This window comes from Chiloscyllium punctatum, chromosome 2, assembly GCF_047496795.1.
Source record: "Chiloscyllium punctatum isolate Juve2018m chromosome 2, sChiPun1.3, whole genome shotgun sequence".
Lineage (NCBI taxonomy): Eukaryota > Metazoa > Chordata > Chondrichthyes > Orectolobiformes > Hemiscylliidae > Chiloscyllium > Chiloscyllium punctatum.
This window is the reverse complement of record NC_092740.1, coordinates 22172192-22193525: the sequence shown is the minus strand read 5'-3', so window position 1 is coordinate 22193525 and position 21334 is coordinate 22172192.

Genomic DNA, 21334 nt, shown 5'->3' with positions numbered 1-21334 from the left:
GAGGTGACTGAGCAAGTTGAAGGGAAATTAAAGATGGACAACAAATGACAGGCCGTGCTGGCAACAACCACATCCTGTGAAAGAGTAAGGAAAAAAATCTCCACAATCCAAACATCTAGAACCAGAAACCATGAATTAGTAAAAACCAAAAGAATTGCAGATACTACAAATCAGAAACAAAAAACAGAAATTGCTGGGAAAGCTCAGCAGGTCTGGCAGTATCTGTAGAGAGAAACCAGAGTTAACATTACCTCTGATTTCTCTCGACAGACACTGCCAGACCTGCTGAGCTTTCTCAGCAATTTCTGTTTTTGATCTATGAATTAGTTCTTCAATTATGAATAGTGTCAGAGAGTCACAGAGATGTACAGCATGGAAATAGACCCTTTGGTCCACTTGTCCTTGCCAACCAGATATCCTAAATTAATCTAGTCCCACCTGCCAGCAGTTGACCCATATCCCTCCAAATCCTTCCTATTCATATACCCATCCAGATGCCTTTTAAATATTGTAATTGTACCAGCCTCCACCACTTCCTCTGGCAGCTCATTCCATATACGCACCAATCTCTGCATGAAAACAATTGCCCTTTAGGTCCATTTTAAATCTTTCATCTCTCACCCTAAAACCATGCCCTCTAGTTCAGGACTCTCCCAACCCAGAGAAATCACCTTGTCTGTTTACCCTATCCATTTCCCTCAGGATTTTATAAACCTCTATAAGGTCACCCCTCATCCTCCAAAGCTTCAGAAAAAAACAGCCCTACCCTATTCAACCTCTTGCTGTACCTCAAACCCTCCAACACTGGCAACATCCTTGTACTTTAAATCTTTTCTGAACCCTTTCAAGTTTCATAGCAGCCTTCTGATAGGAGGGAGACCAGAATTGCATGCAATATGCCAAAAGTGGCCTAACCAATGTCCTATACAGCTGCAACATGACCTGCCAAATCTACACTCTTGCTCTGATCAATAAAGGAAAGCATACCAAATGCCTTCTTCACTATCCTATCTAGCTGCAACTCCATTTTCAAGGAACTGTGAACCTGCACTCCAGGGTTTCTTAGTTCAGCAATACCCCCCAGGACCTGGCCATTAAGTGTATAACTCCTGCCCTGATTTGTTTTTCCAAAATGCAGCACCTCACATTTATGTAAATTAAACTCCATCTGCCACTCCTCAGCCCATTGGCCCATCTGATCAAGATCTCGTTACACTCTGAGGTAACATTCTTCGATGTGCATTACACCTCCAATTTTGATGTCATCTGCAGACTTCCTAACTATGCCTTTTACTTTCTCATCCAGATCATTTACATAAATGATGAAAAGCAATGAACCCAGTACTGATCCTTGTGGCTCCAGAGGTCTCCAGTCTGAAAAGTAACCCTCCACCACCACCCTCTGTGTTCTACCTTTGAGCCAGTTCTGTAGCCATATAGCTAGTTTTCCGTCTACTCCATGTGATCTAACGTTGTTAACCAGTCTACCAAGAGGAACCTTGTTGAATGCCTTACTGAAGTCCATAGAGATCGTATTTACCACTCTTAAAGAATTGTTTTTTTATGTAGCACCTTTCATACACCCACTGAATGTTCAAAAGTGCTTCACAGCCAATGAAATACTTTCTGAAGTGTTATCGTGCAGAAATATGTTTTCCAATTATATATCTCTGGAAACCTTTTAATACGTTTTGTGTGGTTTTCTGACTGTTCACTTTCCTGGATGATGTGAGTGTACTGGCAGATGTACATGTTCGAGTGCTCCAGCTAGCCAGTCATCATGTTCCCCATCCACACGAAAAAGGGGTGGACTGGGGTGAGCTGGGGATGAAACTGCCTCCAGTCTCCAGCAACCAAACTATTCACAGATCACCCCACAGCTTTGCTTCTGAACTGTCAAGCAGCCTGATAAGGTATGACGGATTGAGAGAAACCTGGCTCCAGCAGTCAGTCGCTCAGTGCAGGGGAGGAGCTGCAAATACTTATCAGAACTCAGTGACTTCTCTTAGACTTGTAACTGCACTTTTGGCGTGAATTTCCAAGCCTTCGGGGGTGGGGGAGCAGCTATGGGGGTTAACAGTGCTGAAATTTTCGATGGCCTTTCAATCCCATCGCTTTTCTTATAACTGATACTGCCCCTCATTCCCATCGATTTTATCAGAATTGGCATAGCGCCTTTTAAAGACAGAACAACAAAGGAGAAATAACAATCAAAACAAACTGGTTGGTATAAACATGCTATGATTTTTATGCCAGTAATGAGGGGAAAAAAGATAACTTGCGTTCGGTCCGATAAAAACACTGAAGGCAATCTGATTTTTCAGAGGAAATGACTCATTCAAGCTCACTCCTCTCACAATAGACTACTTGACTCTTATCTGCAGCACTCATCAGATAATGAGCCTTTGAATGGTCTGGGAGTGGAGGGGAGCTGGGGTGTGCTGGTGGATGGGTGAGGGTGGGAAGTGGCAGAGCGTGAGGAGGGGAGAGCAGAGGAGAATGGATGCCCTATTGTAAAACCAAAGGATAATTTGGACATGCTTGCACTGTTGGCATGTCTCCCAGCACTGATTTGTTTGGTAGTATCCCACAAACACACGTTCTGTCTCACCTCTGCTTCCCTGCATAGGAGCAAAAACACACTGTACTAGGCCAATAGAATGTTGTTTACATGCTACTAAAGATTGTACGTCTGAAATTTTCCATGGGGCATGTTCTACAATGAAAATATGTTTAAAGTAACAGCTGACTGGATCCACTCAGTGCCACTAAACAATGTCTTTAGTGTCAGTCAATCAAAAAAATTGTTTTCCAAATGGAAATTTCTTGCACGCTTGAGATTCCTGACAGCGCAGAGCTTACAATAGTCTTGGCTCTCTCATAAATAGGTCATGGGTCATGTCATAATATTGCGTATAACTGCTCTGAAAGGATCTCCTGACTGTTGTTCCCTCCTGTCCCTCTATCCCTACTATCCTCAACAAATGATCTTATAATTGTGTAACTTCCAAGCCCAAAGGTCTGTTTGGTTCAAAGAAAATGTCTAAGTTCCTATACGGTGGTTACTCTGGATGATCTCAGCTCATGTGTCATTTCCCAAACGATTCAACAAATAAAATAATTACCTGGACAGAGATGCTTGGACTTCTCTGCCTCCTGATGCTGCCTGCCTTGCTGTGTTCTTCCAGCCACCTGCTTGTCTACCTTGGGTAAACTGTGCAACCTCAGGTTATGTAGCAAGTGACAGGTAGTCCAGGTGGTAAGTCTGAACCCAGATAGCATTCACTGTGAAGAACTATGTTCAAAAAAGCCCATGCTGAGCAAATGCAAATGATCCACCTGTGTTTCCTGATCAGGTCTTAAAATAATCAATCCTCTTTCCCAGGTGCACATACTCCCCATCCCATAATCAATCGCTAAAGACAAAATGGGGCCAACTACGCTGCAGACTTCAGCGGCCTTTGAGAATGACTTCTGCTTTGAGCCAATCCTGAATATACAGGATATAAACCATACAAATCTATACTATACAGTACCTTCAATGTGATAGAATGCCTCAAGGTGCTTCACAGCTATATTCTGAAACAAAATAAAACACTGAGCCACTCGAGGAGTTAACAGAGTAGGTGATACCAAAGAGGTCAGTTTTGAGGAGTGACTTAAGGACAAAGTAAATGGGCAGAGAGGTACGAGGAGAAAGTGAGGACTGCAGATGCTGGAGAGTCAGAGTTGAAAAGTGTGGCACTGGAAAAGCACAGCAGGTCAGGCAGCATCCAAGTCACAGGAGAGTCAACATTTTGGGCATAAACCGTTCATCAGAAATGGCTGCGTGAGACTTCTAGAACTTGGGACCTAGCTAGTCTGAAGATGTATCCATCAGTGATGGAACAATTATTTTTCCATCAAGGCATCAAGGCAAGGCCAACAATTATTGTCCATCTCTAATTGCCCTTCAGCTGGGGTGGGTTACTTGTCCATTTCAGAGGCAGTTAAAAGTCAACCACATTACTGTGGACTTCCATTGAAACATTGATCATTCAGATAAAGACAGCAGATTTCCTATCCTATTATTGAACCACATGGTTATTTACAGCAACTGTTACATGGTCACTATAGACCAGCATTTTAATTTCGGATTTTTATTGAATTCACATTTCACCTTCTTTTTGAGATTGGATTCTCTACAGTGTGGAAACAGGCCCTTCAGCCCAACAAGTCCACACCGACCCTCCGAAGAGTAACCCACCCAGATCCATTTCCGTCTGACTAATGCACCGAACACTATGGGCAATTCAGCATGGCCAATTCATCTGACCTGCACATTTTTGGACTGTGGGAGGAAACTGGAGCACCCGGAGGAAACCCACACAGACAAAGGGAGAACATGCAAACTCCACACAGATAGTCGCCCAAGGCTGGAATTGAACCTGGGTTCCTGGTGCTGTGAGGCAGCAGTGCTAATCACTAAGCCATCGTGCCACCCCATATTTTCTTTTTAAGGCTTTTCATCTGCCGTGAACATTGGTCAATAACTCTGGATCAGTAATCCAATGACATTACAGCTGTGCCGCCACCTTCCTTGCTGCTAGAGAAAATAGCTAGAATTGGATGAATCTTGATATCTCAAATGATTGTGACGCTCAGGGAGAAAAATGTAGGGAGGGACCAGGTTATGGAGATATCTGAAAAATAGAATAAAAGTTTTAAAATTAAGACATTTTTTAACAGGGAGCCAACACAGGTCAGCGAGCATGTGGTGTCTGTTCGGACATGGTCTGCCGAATTTTAGATAGTGTCACATTTACAGATAATGGACTTTCAGGGATGAGGTCGGAATTTATTATCTGTAATAAAACCCAAAGTCTAATCCTGACCTCAAGCGTGTTGACTGCCAACACTTACCGCCCCCCTCAGTTGCCTCAGAGGAGAATGCTGCCCATTTCAATGAGGCTTCACACTCTGCAGTGTGAAACTCTAGTGGGGTGAGTGTTAGAACAGATTCAAAAATGTCCAGATGAGCCTTTGGACCCGAAAGAGCTTCTCAGTCCACCTAGGCATTACTCAAGTAAAGCCACCAGCATTTACCAAACAATAACATTTTCCCATTCTGCCACAGGAGCTTAACCGTCCTGCAATGTAGATCTTTTAACAGGGCAAGAGAATTGGAGTTGCTGTATAAAGTGAGCTCTCAGAAACTAGCAGCTGCTGTACAGGTGCAAGGTGCTTAGAAAATAAATCACTCATACTGTTAAGCAGTGACTGAAGGAAGAGTTGCACACAAACTGTAGGATGCAGAAAAAGACTATCCACTTAAGGAAGGCACCTGGACACTTCGACAATATTAGTCAATGTCATTATCTCTCACCTTTTTTTAGGACAGGGACCTACGATCAATCACTGCACTGAAAACATACATAAAAAATGCTGGAAATGCAAACCTAACTGCTTGATTAGCATATTATCACAGGATATATAAACACTTTTCATGCTTACCTGTTGAAGGGTTCCTGACACCAGGTTAAGGTTCCCCTATAGTTCACAACTCATCTCAGTAGCTGTGAACCAAGTCTCATTCAATATAGTTGGCCTGACCCCATCAAAATTGAGGAGCACTCTGAATTACACACCCTGCAATGGAACATGAAAGATCGGGGATAGCGAGAGCATGCTCCCAAATCACAATCTTACCCCAGACTGTCACAAATTGCTAGAATTAGAAATGGGAGCAGAATCAGGAACTGCCCACTTCTTCTAAAATCTTTCTGCCAATAGTGATAGAGGCACAAAACTCAAGAACTAGCTGCCACCCAGAATGGTTGAGTTAACTTGCAAAGTTGCACTTCAGCCCCACGTTTTGGATCTACAGGCCTCCTTTTGAGGAGGGATGGACAGGTCAGATGACCTTCTCATGGGTCTGTTCCTGGGCCTGGCCAAAGTGGCTGTTAACAGGTCTAGGCTAAGGAGGGGGTCACTGTACCTGTCTGCCTGCCATCTTTCATTGTTACGTCTGCTCCTGGTGTACCTGAAGAGGGAGCAAGCAGCGCTCACTGGTATGATAGATGCCCTTATGGACTGGTGAGAACCATAGGGATGGTTTCTTTTTGGAAATACATTTATTAGCAATTTTTTTTAACTTTACAAATGTATATATTTATTGAAAAAAAATCACAAATATCAGTATAATAAAAAGAAAAAAAACACAAATTTCTATACAACTACTATCTACTAACAACTAAAATACAAAGCAAACCCAAACACTGTGCAAAGCAACACCAAAAAAAAGAAAGAAAAGCAAAAAAAACCCACGAAATACAGAACAGCTATGCTCGGCACAAGACTCTCAAACAAAGGAACGGGAGCATTGCATACATATCCGTATTAACTCAGGAGACCCCTTCCAGAGCCCAGGGCTTGACAAATCTAATCATCCTGGTTAAACAAATGCCCTAGTTAAGATAACTGATAAATCTATATCCAAATAACTCAAGTAGGGCTGCCATGTCTTATAAAAATGGTCTGTTGTGTGGTGCACCATGTTTGTGAAAATGTCCAAGGGAATGTGCTCCACGATTAATTTCTGCCATCCCAGCCAGCCCGGTGGGTTCTCAGACACCCAGTCCAGCAGAATATTCTCCGTGCACCGTATGTAAGAATATTAAATAGTTTCTTCCCATGCCTGTCTAAAGATGGTAAATTCGGTAGACCTAAGAGGAGAGATATTGGGTCTACTTTGACTTCAGTCCTCAATACCCTCCCTATCTCTCCCTCCACTGCACTCCAATAAATACGGAGCATTTATGTGTGGCATGTCCAGAAGCAATGGGTAAGAGTACCTACACTTATTTTACATTTGGGGCACACTGAAGATGCCCCTTTTTAAAACTTCGCCAGTTTCGCCTGGTGTCAGATGAGCCATGTGCAGAATTTTTAACTGCGTAGCGCATGTCCTATTACAGATTGAGATCTTTCGAGTATTCTCCCGTATGTTCTCCCATGTTTCAGAAGAGATCTCCACTCCCAGCTCTTGCTCCCAGACCTCACATAACCGGTTAATATCCTGCCAGACGATAGAGGGCACAAAACAAAAGGGTGCTTGTGGAACGTAGCAACAATCTCTCTGTATCAGGCTTATAGGGCTTAGTGAGAAGTGTAGTCTTCTTTTGGATGAAATCCCTAACCTGAAAAAAACCCAGAAAAGATCTCTGCTGGGCAACCCATATTTGCAGCTCAGTTTCTCAAAAGACATCATAACCTCCCCCTCAAACAAGTCTCCCAAACTAGAAACTCCTCTTGCTGCCCATAGTTTGAATCCTGAGTCCATCATCCCTGGTCGGAACCCTGGCATGCCAACTATAGGCGTAAGTGGCGAAGTCTTGGATAAACAACCCTCACTCTGATGCATTGCCCTCCATGCCTTGATTGTACTAATGACAATGGGGTTCCAGCAGTGGTCCATAACTGTCCTCATCTTATCCATGAACAATAGGTTAATAAGAGGGCACTTTGCTTGGGAGGCTTCAATCCTTAAGATTCCCCAAAGGCATAGCCTCCGATTTTGCAAAGTTAATCTTATATCCTGAAATAGCCCCAAATTAATTGATATTAAATGGGGTATGGAGGTGATCAGGTTCGATAAAAACAGAAGGACATCATCCGCGTACAGTGTAATCTTGTGTGCCCTCGATCCCACTTCCTGAGCGCTTATGTGGATGTTCTGATGAATGACCTCTGCCCGCAGCTCTATCACCAACATAAACAACAATGGTGAGAGGGGGCAGCTTTGCCGACTACCCCTACCAATCCTAAGATTCCCAGACTTCACCCCGTTGGTGATGACCATGGTCAGAGGGTGGTGATATAAAACCTTCACCCACCGAGCAAAGACTCCACCCAACCCAAACTGTTCTAAGACATAAAAAAGATACAGCCATTCCACTCGATCAAATGCTTTCTCTGCATCTAAGGAAATCACCAATCCCTGAATTGATCATTGCTGACAAACTTGGACCACATTCAGCAACCTTCGAATATTATTAGAGGATCTTCTGCCCCTTATAAAGCCTGTCTGGTCCTCTTTAATAAAATGGGGCAACACCCTTTCCAGTCTCAGCGCCAGGATCTTGGACAGAATCTTGAAGTCTGAATTGAATAGAGAGATGGGCCTGTATGAGGCACAATCCTCAGGAACCTTCCCCTTCTTAAGAATTAAGGAAATATTAGCTTCTCTCAAAGATGGTGGTTAGCGTTCATGCATATAGGAGTGATTGTACATCTCCAACATCGGCCCTAAGAGAATCCCTATAAACTCCTTATAAAACTCACCTGGGAGGCCATCAGTGCCAGGCGCTTTCCCACTCTGAAGTTGTCTAGCTGCCTCCTGTATTTCCTGAACTGTCAAGGGGGCATTAAGGAGAGAGTCCTGTTCCAAGGTTACCCGTGGGAGGACCAAGTTCTTAAAAAAGGTCTCCATTTTAGCACACCTGTCTTCGCAACCTTCAGACCGATACAATTCAGAGTAAAAGCTCTGAAAAGCCTCATTAATCTTTTTAGCATCATACATAAGGCGCTGTCTCTGATTACAGTAATGGATCGGGGAGCACGCTTTTTCCTAGTCAGGTACGCTCAATACTTCCCTGGCCTATCCCCATATTCGAACAGCCTCTGTCTAGCAAAAGCAAGTTCTTTCTTTGCGTTTTGTGTCAGTTTTGAATTCAAGGCAGCTCAAAGGGCCGTGATCCGCTGTAGCTTAGTCACCGAAGGCCGCGCAAAATGTGCTGCCTCCGTGGCTTTCAACCGCATCTCAAGCTGCTGTTCCTCCTTCTGTCATTTTCGGCTAGCCGAATAGGAAATGGCTAATCCCCTAGCAAAGGCCTTAGCAGTCTCCCATAGCATGGACGGATTACTAGCTGTGCCTGAGTTGATAGTCAAGAATTCCTGAAACTCCTTCAAAAAGTATTCCAAAAATTTGGAATCCTTAAGGAGAAAAGGGTCCAAACGCCAGCGCTGCAAACCTAGCCCTTCGCTCTTGGCCTTAACCTCCAATTTACTGCCAAGTGATAGGAGATAGCTCTCCTCCCAATTTTACAACTTATAATCAAATCCAGAAGAGCCGAGGGAGCCAGAAAGAGGTCAATCCTTGTGTGACATTTATGTGGGTTTGAAAAAAAGGTGAAGTCCCTGCCGATAGGGTGAAGACATCTTCAAATATCCACCAGCTCCAACTCCTCACATAAGTCAACCAACTGCTTGACCTGCGAAGAAATAGTTGGAGGCCCACTAGGCATCCTGTCCACTGTCGGATCCAAAAGGTAATTAAAATCTCCCCCGATAATAATGTGCCGTGTTCCAAAAGCACTCAACTTAGAGAAAGCACTAACCAAAAATTTGAGGGGATGTGCCGGAGGACAGTAGACATTTAAAATGCCATATTCCTCCCCATGTATCAGGGCTTTAAGTATCACAAACTGTCCCTGCTCATCTTTCACCTGCTCGAGCAATGTGAACGGAAGATTTTTCTGGATAAATACCACCACTCCCCTACTTTTGGTAGTAAATGATGAAAAGAATACCCGGTCATAACCCCCCTGTTGTAATTTCAGGTGTTCCCCATCATCAAGATGGGTTTCCTGCAACAAAGCGATATCAACCCTTTCCCTCTTAAGGCTAGAAGGCATTTTTTTCCTTTTAATAGGCGAATGAATTCCCTTAATGTTCCAGGTGCGCCATTTAATAAGAACTTAGCCATATCCCCTTTCAGACACCCTCGGAGGGAGAACCCTGCTTACAAAGCAACGAGCATAAGTAAATAAAGACTCATATAATCAAAAAACTACATATACAAAAACTACTCGATCATAACTATAAACAACTATTACTACCAAAAAATTACAAAGAAAACCAGCTATAGAACCTTGAATGGAAGACTCTTCCTCCTACCCATAGGGGGCACTCGCCCTACCCATCCCCTCCTTTACAGCTCCTTCAAACCTGGACTGTGCCCCAGGCTTAGGCCAGAAAAAAAACAAGGAAATGATCCTTAAATCAACTGAAAAAAAGACAAAGTCAGGATGTGCACTCCACCCATCCCTGGCTTCATGTCACCCCTACTTGTGACTAAAAGAGAAACAAAACAAACAAAAAAAAGGGAGAGAGACAACAAAGAACATCCACAAAATTGCCCATCAGAAAATCCAGTTATTATTAAAAAAAAGGAACAACTTATTCCAAAGTCTTTTCCCGCCCACCCCCCTTTCCAAAAAGGAAATTATTAGGGAGAAAGAAAGGAATAAAAAAAAGGAAGGGAAAACATGGGGAAAAATAGAAAAGAGAACAAACATTAACCATATTCTTCAGGCCAATCCGTCAATTTTAAAGTGTCCACAAAGTTTTTAGCCTTATCTGCCGAGTCAAATGTATAAACTGAGTCCTCGTGGTTGAAACGAATTACTGTGGGGTATCTCATGGGGTACTTGGATGCCCAGGTTCCTCAGCCTCTTTTTCATTTCATCGAAGGACTTCCTCTTTTGGATTACAGCTGCTGAAAAATCCTGGAAAAATATGATTTTTGACCCCCTGGACAGCAGCGCCTGCTGATCTTTTCCCAGGGATCTGGAAGCTTCTATCACTTTTTGCTTGTCCTTATATGAGTGGACTTGCACTAGGACCGGGTGGGGATGCTGCACCAGCCCTGACCTGTGCACTGTAACCTGATATGCCCTTCTAATCTGAAGCCTGCTGGACTCCATGTGAAGGCCCAAAAACTTCGGCAGCCAGTTTTCAAAGAAGCTCACTGGCTGCTCATCTTCCTCACCATCAGGAAGCCCTACAATTCAGAGATTTATCCTCCAACCTCGATTTTCAAGATCATCGATATGGTTTCACATGGCCCGCACCTCTCGCTCCAGCACCTGGATTTGACTGGATGAGGACTCCATCGCAGCATCTGAGGCAATAGTTCAATGCTCCACCTCCCCCAGCCTCTCCCTGAGGCCCTGGATCTCCTGCTCGTGCTTCTGCAGCATGGATATGATAGGTTGGACCTGGGCACGAATCTCCCCACGGATCTCCTCAATCGCAGCCGCAACTTTCAAGGTAAGTCTCTCCATCGCCGCAGCCAATTCCTGTGAGTCTGTCAGGTCCCGAGGGGGTTCAGGAGAGGCTGCTGCTGCTGCAGTCTCTGGTGTGGTAGGTGCTGCAGGGGAGTGTCCTCCCTGCTGCTGTTTGCTTGCTCCTTTTCCCTTTGGCATCCTTCCCACTCCCAAATATTAACAAATATGTGTTCTGTAAGGAGTTAAACTAATATTTCCACTGCATAAGTTGGCCAGGGATGGCAAAAAACACCAGTATACCTTGGCTTTCAGTCAGAGCTGTCCACAGCAGTTCTACAGAATCGCCGCCACCTTGCCGAGTCGGTGGCGGTTATTTTAATTTAGTAAGATTCCCTTTCTTGATATAAGTTTCCACTGGTATTAATTAGTTGTGATACTGTGGCCCGTCAGGGCTGGTTAATGGGCATTATGTTGGTTTAAAGGTGTAAGGGGACCTTTACTCGGCTTCAAGCCTTGTGATGTCCCTGTCCTGGAGGTGTTGAATGGAGAAAATTTAAGGGAATTTTCATTTTAAAAGAGCAGGTACCTTTAAGGAGTCCTGAGATATGGTCTCAAAGGAAAGAAGTATGAGAGGTTGTGTTTACAGGGTGAGAGAAGCAGGATAGGAAAGAATCAAAGGTAATACCATTTGAGCTGAAACACCCCATTCTGTGCAGGAATTCTATTAAATCAAAAGCCACTCAAAACTGGTCTTTCCTATACTGAAGATTAAATATATAACTTTATTTATTACTTTTTAAGAACCTGAACATATATTGAGTCAACTAATGACCCCATGGGGTATAAACAACATTATAACATTTCTGCTCACATTTTGTGCAAATATCCAGAATTATTTGTTTTCATCCTCACTTCCCTTCTCCCTGAATATCCCCCAGCCCCTTTGAGTTAGTGATACTACATGAGGCTTGCTAAATTACAGTGAAATTTAGATAAACTGTCACACAAAAATCACAATTAACCAACGAGTGTTCTGTGTAGTCCCAAATAATTCAAAGTCAACTGTGATCAGAATTACTACTGACTGGGAAAATATAAATAAATTAATATTAGAAAATAATATTGAAAATATAAATACAGAGCACCAGCATTGTAAAACAGGTTCAGCTGTAAGTTGAAGTCTTCTGGTTAGTAATTTGAGGATGTCAAATCAGGGAGCATTGCCAAGGTTTACAGGAACTTTATAGCAAAGTACAGTAGCCCAGGTCTGGTTGAATGTAATCCTACAGATGATGTAACCAACTACTCCGCCCTAGCAAACACTATTTACAATAATCAGTTACAAATCAAAGTTTTCAAAGAAAGTAAAAGCAAATTTTCTTTTAATTGATGCTCTTACTTTTCTCTTCTCATAGCAGTGTCCTGGTGATTAACCTTGAATTTCCCGCGGCTTCTGGAGGATTGGCAATATTACAGCAAGAGAGGACAAACATCAGAGGGAAAGCAACAAACACCATGTCATTTGCATGTCACTTTGTCTGGATTCTCAGTGCTAATATTGATACAGATATTTATACAGGATAATGTTTAGGAGCTCACTGCAGGCTTACAATCTCTACCTATGCAGGCTCGTTGACTTGCTCACTTTACGCCAAGCCAGTTGTTCAACTGCAGTATTGGCTGGGCATTTGGCTTTTGTGATGAAGTTACCACATAGCACCAACCTGTCAATGCGCTTGTCAATAGCAAGGCCATCGGCCTCAGTAGGGTTGCTCGGCTGCCATCAGGATTTGCAAAAGACGTGTGCATACGCCTTAAAATCCAGGAACCACCATTGAATTCTGGTTGGCTCAGGGAAGTCCGAAGAGCTACTTTAGCAGTTCCAGAGAATGAAAGACAATTTATTTTCCTAAGATTAGACAAATTATACACCTTCTCTTATGCATAAGCAGATAAAGAAGGAACATTTCATTTTTCTGATTTGGAACAACTGATACTGTGGGCTGAAGAAAATCTAAATCTGTGATTTTGTCAATTTGTTTATTTGCTCTGTTAGTTTGTAGTTCAAATGGCATGTCCTCATTTAAACTATTGGTAAATAAAGTCAACTGTTTACAGACTAACTATAATCATTTCACAGCTTTGGCTATGCACAAATGTGCGTAGTCATTTTCTTGGTGATAGAAACAAAAATTGTATCATATTCACAATTTAAATTAATGAATTTGATGTATGTTTTCTGGCTTCCAGTATTAGTGTTCATCAGATTTACCCAATGCTGATAGAAGTCAACCCTGAATATTGTATTATCCACACTATATTTCATGCATACTGCATTTCTGCCTTCCATGCTCCAAATTGAAAAACTCTTTGGTAGAATCATAGAATCCCTACATTTTGGAAGCAATCCTTTTGGTCCATTGTGTCTGCACCAACACTTCAAAGAATGTCCCACCCAAATCCATCCCCCTACCCATTCCTGTAATGCTGCATTTCTCATGGCCAATCCATCACAACTGCACATTTTTGGGCTGTAAGAGGAAACTGAACCACCCAGAGAAAACCCATGCAACCAAAGAAGAATATGCAATCTCCAGACAATCACGCAATGGTGGAATTAAACCCAGGTCCCTGGTGCTGTGAGGCAGCAATGCAAACCAACCCGTCCATGCTGACCTAAGCTTGTCCCATTTGCCAGCACTTGGACCATATCCCTCGAAATCCTTCTATTCATATACCCATCCAGATGCCTTTTAAATGTTGAAATTGTACCAGCCTCCACGACTTCCTCTGGTAACTCATTCCATACACGTACCACCCTCTGCGTTAAAAAAAAATGCCCCTTAGGTTCCTTTTAAATCTTTCCCCTCTCACCTTAAACCTATGCCCTCTAGTTCTGGACTGTTCCACCCCAGGGAAAAGACCTTGTCTATTTACCCTATCCATGCCCCTCAGGATTTGACAAACCTCGATAAGGTCACCCCTCAGCCTCCGACGCTCCAGGGAAAACAGCCCCAGCCTAATTAGCCTCTCCCTATACCTTAAACCCTCCAACCCTGGCAACATCCTTGTAATTTTTTTCTGAACCCTTTCAAATTTCACAACATCCTTCCTATAAGAGGGAGACCAGAATTGCACATGACATACTAAAAGAGGCCTAATCAATGTCCTGTACAGCTGCAACATGACCTCCCAACTCCTATACTCAATGCTCTGACCAATAAAGAAAAGCATAATAAACACCTTCTTCACGAATGTATCTACCTGAGACTTGACTTTCAAGGAGCTATGAACCTGCATTCCAAGGTATCTTTGTTCAGCAACACGCCTCAGGACCACATCATTAAGTGTATAAGTCCTGCCATGATTTGCCTTTCCAAAATGCAGCACCTCACATTTATCTAAATTAAGCTCCATCTTCCACTCCTTGGCCCATTGGCCCATCTGGTCAAGATCTTGTTGTACTCTGAGGTAACCTTCTTCACTGTCCACTACACCTCCAATTTTGGTGTCATCTGCAAACATACCTCCAATAGAGTCATAGAGATGTACAGCATGGAAACAGACCCTTCGGCCCAACCTGTCCATGCTGACCAGATATCCCAACCCAATCTAGTCCCACCTGCCAGCACCCGGCCCATATCCCTCCAAACTCTTCCTATTCAAATACCCATCCAAATGCCTCTTAAATGTTGCAATTGTACCAGCCTCCACCAATTCCTCTGGCAGCTCATTCCATACCCGTACCACCTTCTGTGTGAAAAAGTTGCCCCTTAGGTCTCTTTTACATCTTTCCCCACTCACCCTAAACCTATGCCCTCTAGTTCTAGACTCCCCGACTCCAGGGAAAAGACTTTGCCTATTTACCCTATCCATGCCCCTCATAATTTTGTAAGCCTCTATAAGGTCACCCCTCAGCCTCTGACGTTCCAGGGAAAACAGCCTCAGCCTATTCAGCCTCTCCCTCACCTTTTGTCTGTCCTTCCTAAATGCTGAATATCACTGAATATTCAGCTTTCAGTCTTGGTCACCGTGCAGTCATGTTTCTGTAATTGTAATTAGTTCACATCCAATAAAATCTGAGCACAGAAAGGCTTCAGAAATCTGAAGCACAAAGGGACTTGGGCATTCTAGTTTAGTATTCTATTAAAGTTAACATGCAGGTTCAGTGGACAGTTAGGAAGACAAATGAATAGAATAGAATAGAATAGTAATTTATTGTCACTTGTATTTTTTTCTAAAAATATTTCAGTCGCCATACCAGGGCACCTGAATTATTAACAGAAGGCGTAGATGAGAATTTTTTAAAATTAACATTAAGACAAAATCCATATTAGTTCCAATCATGGCTCCTGGGTTCAGGGAAAGACAGTACCGCTGCAAAAAGATGATAAAGCCACTATGAAAGAAGAAGATCCCCACACCAGGCCATTGGAATACCAAACTGGAAGCCACCGCTGGAGCTGTCCCAAGAAGCAATCTCAACGTTAGCATTAATTTAAAGAGCTATAGAATATAAGGACATAGATGCACTGCTGAGGCTGTCAAATTCTCTGTGCTGAATGCATTCAGAATATTGTGAGCAGTTTGAGTTCCCTACCTAAACAAAGATTTACTGGCCTTGGAAGGGGTGTAGAGGAGGTTTACAAGAACGATCCCAAGGATAAAAAGCTTGTCATGCGAAGAGTGGTTGAGGACTCTGGGTCTGTACTCGACAGAGTTTAAAAGGATGATGGACAATCTGCATTGAAACTTACTGAAAGATCTGGATACAGTGGACGTGGAGAAGCTGTTTCCACCAGTCGCAGAGATTAGGACCCAAGTGTGCAGCCTCAGACTGAAGGGATGACACTTTAGAACTGAGATGCAGAGGAATTTCTTCAGCCAGAAGGTGGTTAACCTGTAGAGGCCAAGACATTGAGTGTATTTAAGACAGCGATAGATAGGTTCTTGATTAGTAAGGGGTTCCAGGGAGAAGGCAGGAGAATGGGATTGAGAAACATATCAACCATGATCAAATGGCAGAGCAGATTTGAGAGGCTGAATGGCCTAATTCTGCTCCTCTATCTTATGGTCTTAAAGTTAATTTGTGTCTTTTAAATCATCTACTTTGTTTAGAATGCTGCATGCATTCAGGTAGAGTGTCCTTAACGTTGTCTCATTCACAATATTCCACACTCTAAGCCTAGTTTCTGTTTGCTTTCATTTCACAGCCTTTAAATTTCACTTGCTACTATTTTTACTTCTCGTTACTAGCTTTACTTTCTTAAATTTGATCTTACCCTCAGGCTCCCATCTACCTGACAAGCTAATTTAAACCCTCCTCACAGCTCTGGGAAACCTCTTTGTGAGGATATCCCAGTGCCTTTAAGGCCAGTAGGGTATGTTATAAAAGAAACAGATACTGTACATGAATTTGTTTCTATAACTTCCAGACTGCAGTGTCCAAACATCTCTATCTCTCTGAATCTTACTTCATCTGTTTGAACCTCTGCGTAAAATTCTCTTTCACCGTCTGAAGCACTCTCCTTCTGTCTAAATCTCTCTCCCTCTTTCTAAATCTCTCCCTCTGACTGAATCTCTCACCCTTTGAATCTCATTCCCTCTGTCCAAATCTCTCCCACTGTTAATATTTCTTTCCCTCTGTCTGAATCCCTCTCCCTCTGTCTCAACATTTCTTCCTCTGTCCAAAACTCTCTCTCTTGTATGAAACTCTCAGAGCCTCTTGTGTTCCAAATCTCTCTGTCAATATTTCTCTCCCTCTGTCTCAATCTCCGTCCCTCTGTCTCAATCTTCTGCTACCTGAATCTTCCTCCCTCTGATTGTATCTCTTGTTCTCAGTCTGAATCTTGCACCTTCTGTCTGAATCTTCCTCAGTCTGAATTTCTCTTACTTTGAATTACCCTCCCTTTGTCTAAATTTTAGTCCTTCTGTCTGAATCTCTCCCTCTTCTTAACTCACGTTCCCTCTGTTTAAATCCCTATCCCTCTGTCTAAATATTACTGAACTCGTACTTTAGAGTGTCAATAATCATGGCAGGTGATGAAATTTGAATTCAATAAAATTCTGGAATAAAAGGCTATTCTTAGGACTAGTGTGTGTAGTTCTGGTCATCCTACAAAAGAAAGGATATTATTAAACTAGAAAGAGTGCAGAATAGACTTACTAAGATGCTACCTAGACTGGAAGTTTTGAGTTCTAAGGAGAGGTTGGATATGCTGGGACTCAACCCCTGGGAGGCCTTATAGGGAGGCATGGGTAAAATAGATAGACAACAGCTTTCCCTCCATGGTGAGGGAGTCTAAAACTAGAGGCTATAGGTTTAAGGTGAGAGGGGAGAGGTACAAAAGAGTCCAGAGGGGTAATTTTTTCACGCAAAGGGTAGTGAGTGTATGGAATGGGTTGCCAGAGTTAGTGGTGGAAGCCAATGCAATTTTGTCATTTAAGGTACATGGATGGGATGGATATGGAGTGATATGGATCAAATGCAGGAAAATGGGGCTAGTTTAAATTGTGAAAACTGGGTGGCATGGGCAATATTGGTCAAAGGGCCTGTTTCCATGCTGTAGAACTCTATGACTCTATTAATCCACTACTATATTCATTAAATGTAGAAGAATGAAGAGGGATTCTGGTAGAGACAGATGGAGTTCAAACAGAACTAGTTAGGGTAAAGGCAGGAAGGATATGCCCAATGATTAGGGAATCCCAAATTAGAGGTCACAGTGGAAGGATACGGGATAGGCCATTCAAGACTGTGAGGAGAAGGAGAAATGTCTTCATCCAAAGAGGTGTGACCCTATGGAATTCCCTTTTGTGGAAAACAGTTTAAATTTTTAAAAATTGAGTGCTTTCAAAGAGGAATTAGATATTTAGGAGCATGGGGAGAAAGAGGGGGGAGCAGGATATTGAGTCGGATGATCAGCTGTGACCTGATTGAATGACAGAGCAGGCTCAAAGGACAGAATGGCCTACTCCTGTTCCTATTTTTGATATTTCTGTGTTGATGGTGACCACATTACCGGTATTTATTGCCTTAAAACCCCATCTGGTTCACTAATGTCCTTTAGAGAAGGAAACCATTGTTCTTACCTAGTCTGACCTACATATGACTCCAGACCCACAGCCAAGTATTCGACTCACCTGCCCTCTGTGCAATTAGGAATAGGCAACAAATGCTGGGCCAGCCAGTAATGCTCAAATCTCATGTATCAATGAAAATAAAGATCTCTCTCTCTCTTCTCGCTCAGGTACGTTTCTCCCCAGTCCGAATTTTCCTTCATTTTGCAAAATTTCTCTCCCTCTGAGTTTGTTCCAGCAATGATCATGGAAATAGAGTTAAGAGTCAGTTTATCTGTTCTAAAATCCTTCCCAGCTTGCTGGGAATGTTAGAATATTTATAAGCAATAGTCATAACCAACTGCTTCAAGTATTCCACACATTAGTGATATTACCATTGATTTATTGGGAGCAGGAAGTCCAATGCTGATTTGTAAGTTAACCAGCTTCAATCATTCAGTTTCTCTGCAGTGAACCAAAAGTTAAATAAAAAGCAGACCAGAAAGCAAAGACTTAAAAGGGACTAGCTCAGAAACTGTTGCAAAATGAATACACGTGAAACTGCTTTAGCAAAATGAACACCTTCAGTGAATGGGAGAAAGTGAGGACTGCAGATGCTGGAGATCAGAGTCAAAAAGTGTGGCATTGGAAAAGCACAGCAGGTCAATGGAAGGACTTTTGCCTGAAACATCAACTCTCCTGTTCCTTGGATGCTGCCTGACCTGCTGTGCTTTTCCAGTGCCACGCCTTCAGCGAATGGTTAAAAGATACAAACTCTGTGAGCTCCCTTGGTAGGTCGATGGAATGGCCAGTGTGGTACCATATTATCCAATAAGCTACTCAAAGTTAAATATCAGCCTGCACTAGTATGGAAGTCAGAGAGTAGCAAATGTTTACAAATTTGACCTCTGATGGGAACAAAAACATAAGGCCATATTTATTGGTCAGCCCAACAGGCCTTGGTAAGGCGTTGATGGGCCTTGTCTTTATAATACTGCTGTTCTTTTGGTAATATTGCTAACGTGCGGAATACTTGAAACAGTTGGTTATGATTATTGCTTATAAACATTCCAACATTCCCAGCAAGCTGAGAAGGATCTCAGAACTGATAAACTGACTCAGCTCCATGACCATGATCATCGCTGGAGCAAACTCAGAGGGAGAGAAATGTTGGGGGTTAGTGAATCTGGGATACTGACAAACACTGATGAAGGAATAAGAGTATTTATCAAGTCAGGCTGGTGTGTAATTTACAAGAGAATTTGGAGTGCCTATTTTGTCTTCTCAGTGGTAATTGCTGAAGAGGAGGGAAGTGTTGTGTAAGTAAGCCTGTGCATCCCATGGCAGGAGTGCCAGCCAAAGAAACTGCTTTGACTGAATGACCCTGAGACACTTGCCTTTATTGGTTGGGTGCATTGAGTATAAGAGTTGGGAGGTCATGTTGTGGCTGTACAGGACATGGGTTAGGCCACTTTTGGAATACTGCATTCAATTCTAGTCTCTTTGCTATGGGAAAGATGTTGTGAAACATGAAAGAGTTCAGAAAAGATTTACAAGGATGTTGCCAGGGTTTGAGGGTTTGAGCTATAGGGAGAGATTGAATAGGCTGGGGCTATTTTCCTTGGAACATCAGATGCTAAGGGGTGACTATATAGAACAGGACAGGAACAGGACAGGAACAGTCCCTTCAGTCTAAACTGTTGTGCCAAACATGGCGCTAAATTGAACTAATCCCTTCTGCCTGCATTTGTTCCATATCCCTCCATTCGTTTCTTATTCATGTGCTAATCTGAAAGTCCCTTAAATGGCCCATTGTATCTACTTCCACCATCCCTGGCAGTGTGTTCCAGACTCCTACCACTCTCTGTGTAGAAGACTTGCCCCTCACATCTCCATTGAACTTTCCCCCTTTCACCTTAAATGCATGTCCTCTCGTGTTAAATATTTCAACTCTGGGAAAAAAGATTCTGACCGTCAATCCTAGCTATGTCTCTCATGGTCTTATAGATTTCTAACAAGTCTCCCCTCAGACTCCTCTGCTCCAAAGAAAACAACGCAAGTTTTTCTAGCCTCTCCTTATAGCTCATACCCTCTAATCCAGGCAGTGTCCTGGTAAACTGCTTCTGCACCCTCTTCAAAGCCTTCACATCTTTCCTGTAATGTGGTGATCAAAATTGAACGCAATACTCTAAGTGTGGTCTGACCAAAGTTTTAGAAAGCTTACATCCTGACTTTTGTATTCAATTCTGTGACCAATGAAGGCAAGCATGTCATACACCCTATCTATTTGTGTAGCCATTTTCAGGGAGCTATGGACTTGCACCCTAAGATCCCTGTGTACACTAATGCTGTTCAGGATCCTCCCATTAATTCAACATAGAAGTTTATAAAATCATGAGGGGCATGGATGGGATGAATAGTCAAGGACTTTTCGTTCAGGATAGAGTAGTCCAAATCTAGATGGCATAGTTTTAAGGTGAGAGGGGAAAGGTTTAAAAGGAACCTAAGGGGTAACGTTTTCACGCAGAGCGTGGTGTGTATATGGAATGAGCTGCCAGAGGAGGTGGTGGGGGCTGGAACACTTACAACATTTAAAAGAATCTAAATCTGAATAAGGAGATTTCAGAGGGATATGGGCCAACTGCTGGAAATTGGAACTAGACAAATTTAAGATATCTAGTCAGCATTGACTGAAGGATCTGTTTCCATGCTGTATATTTCTATGACTCTATGACTCTAGCTAGGGGCTACTTGATACTTACTGCCTGGCAAATGTTCCTCCATTGGACTTCTAATTTTTTTTTCTTTTTTATGATCATGAGTATACAGAGGGCAAAATGTCCTTTACACTGGTCCAGCTCCCTCACAGCCAGCTCTCAGGGAACAGAACCTCTCACACTCCTGTTTATTTATTTATTTTTTCTCTTTATTTTACTTCTATTCTTTTTTTAACCCCCACACTACTGCCTCACTGCGGTAGTGCTTATTCTTTCCCCAGCACCCATGTTGTGTGTGTGCAGGTGTGAGAACTTGCAGATGTTCCCAGTTATCTTCAGTCTTTGTCCTTCTGGATGGAAGTGATTGGGGTATGGAAGATGCTCTCTCAGAAGCTTCCACGATTTTCTGAGGATTAGCCATGTAAACACAGTGGTAAAAATGGCAGAACAGACACTAGGAACCCTGCAGTGATGGAATACTCCCCTCTTGCCTGGATGGATGCAACTCCA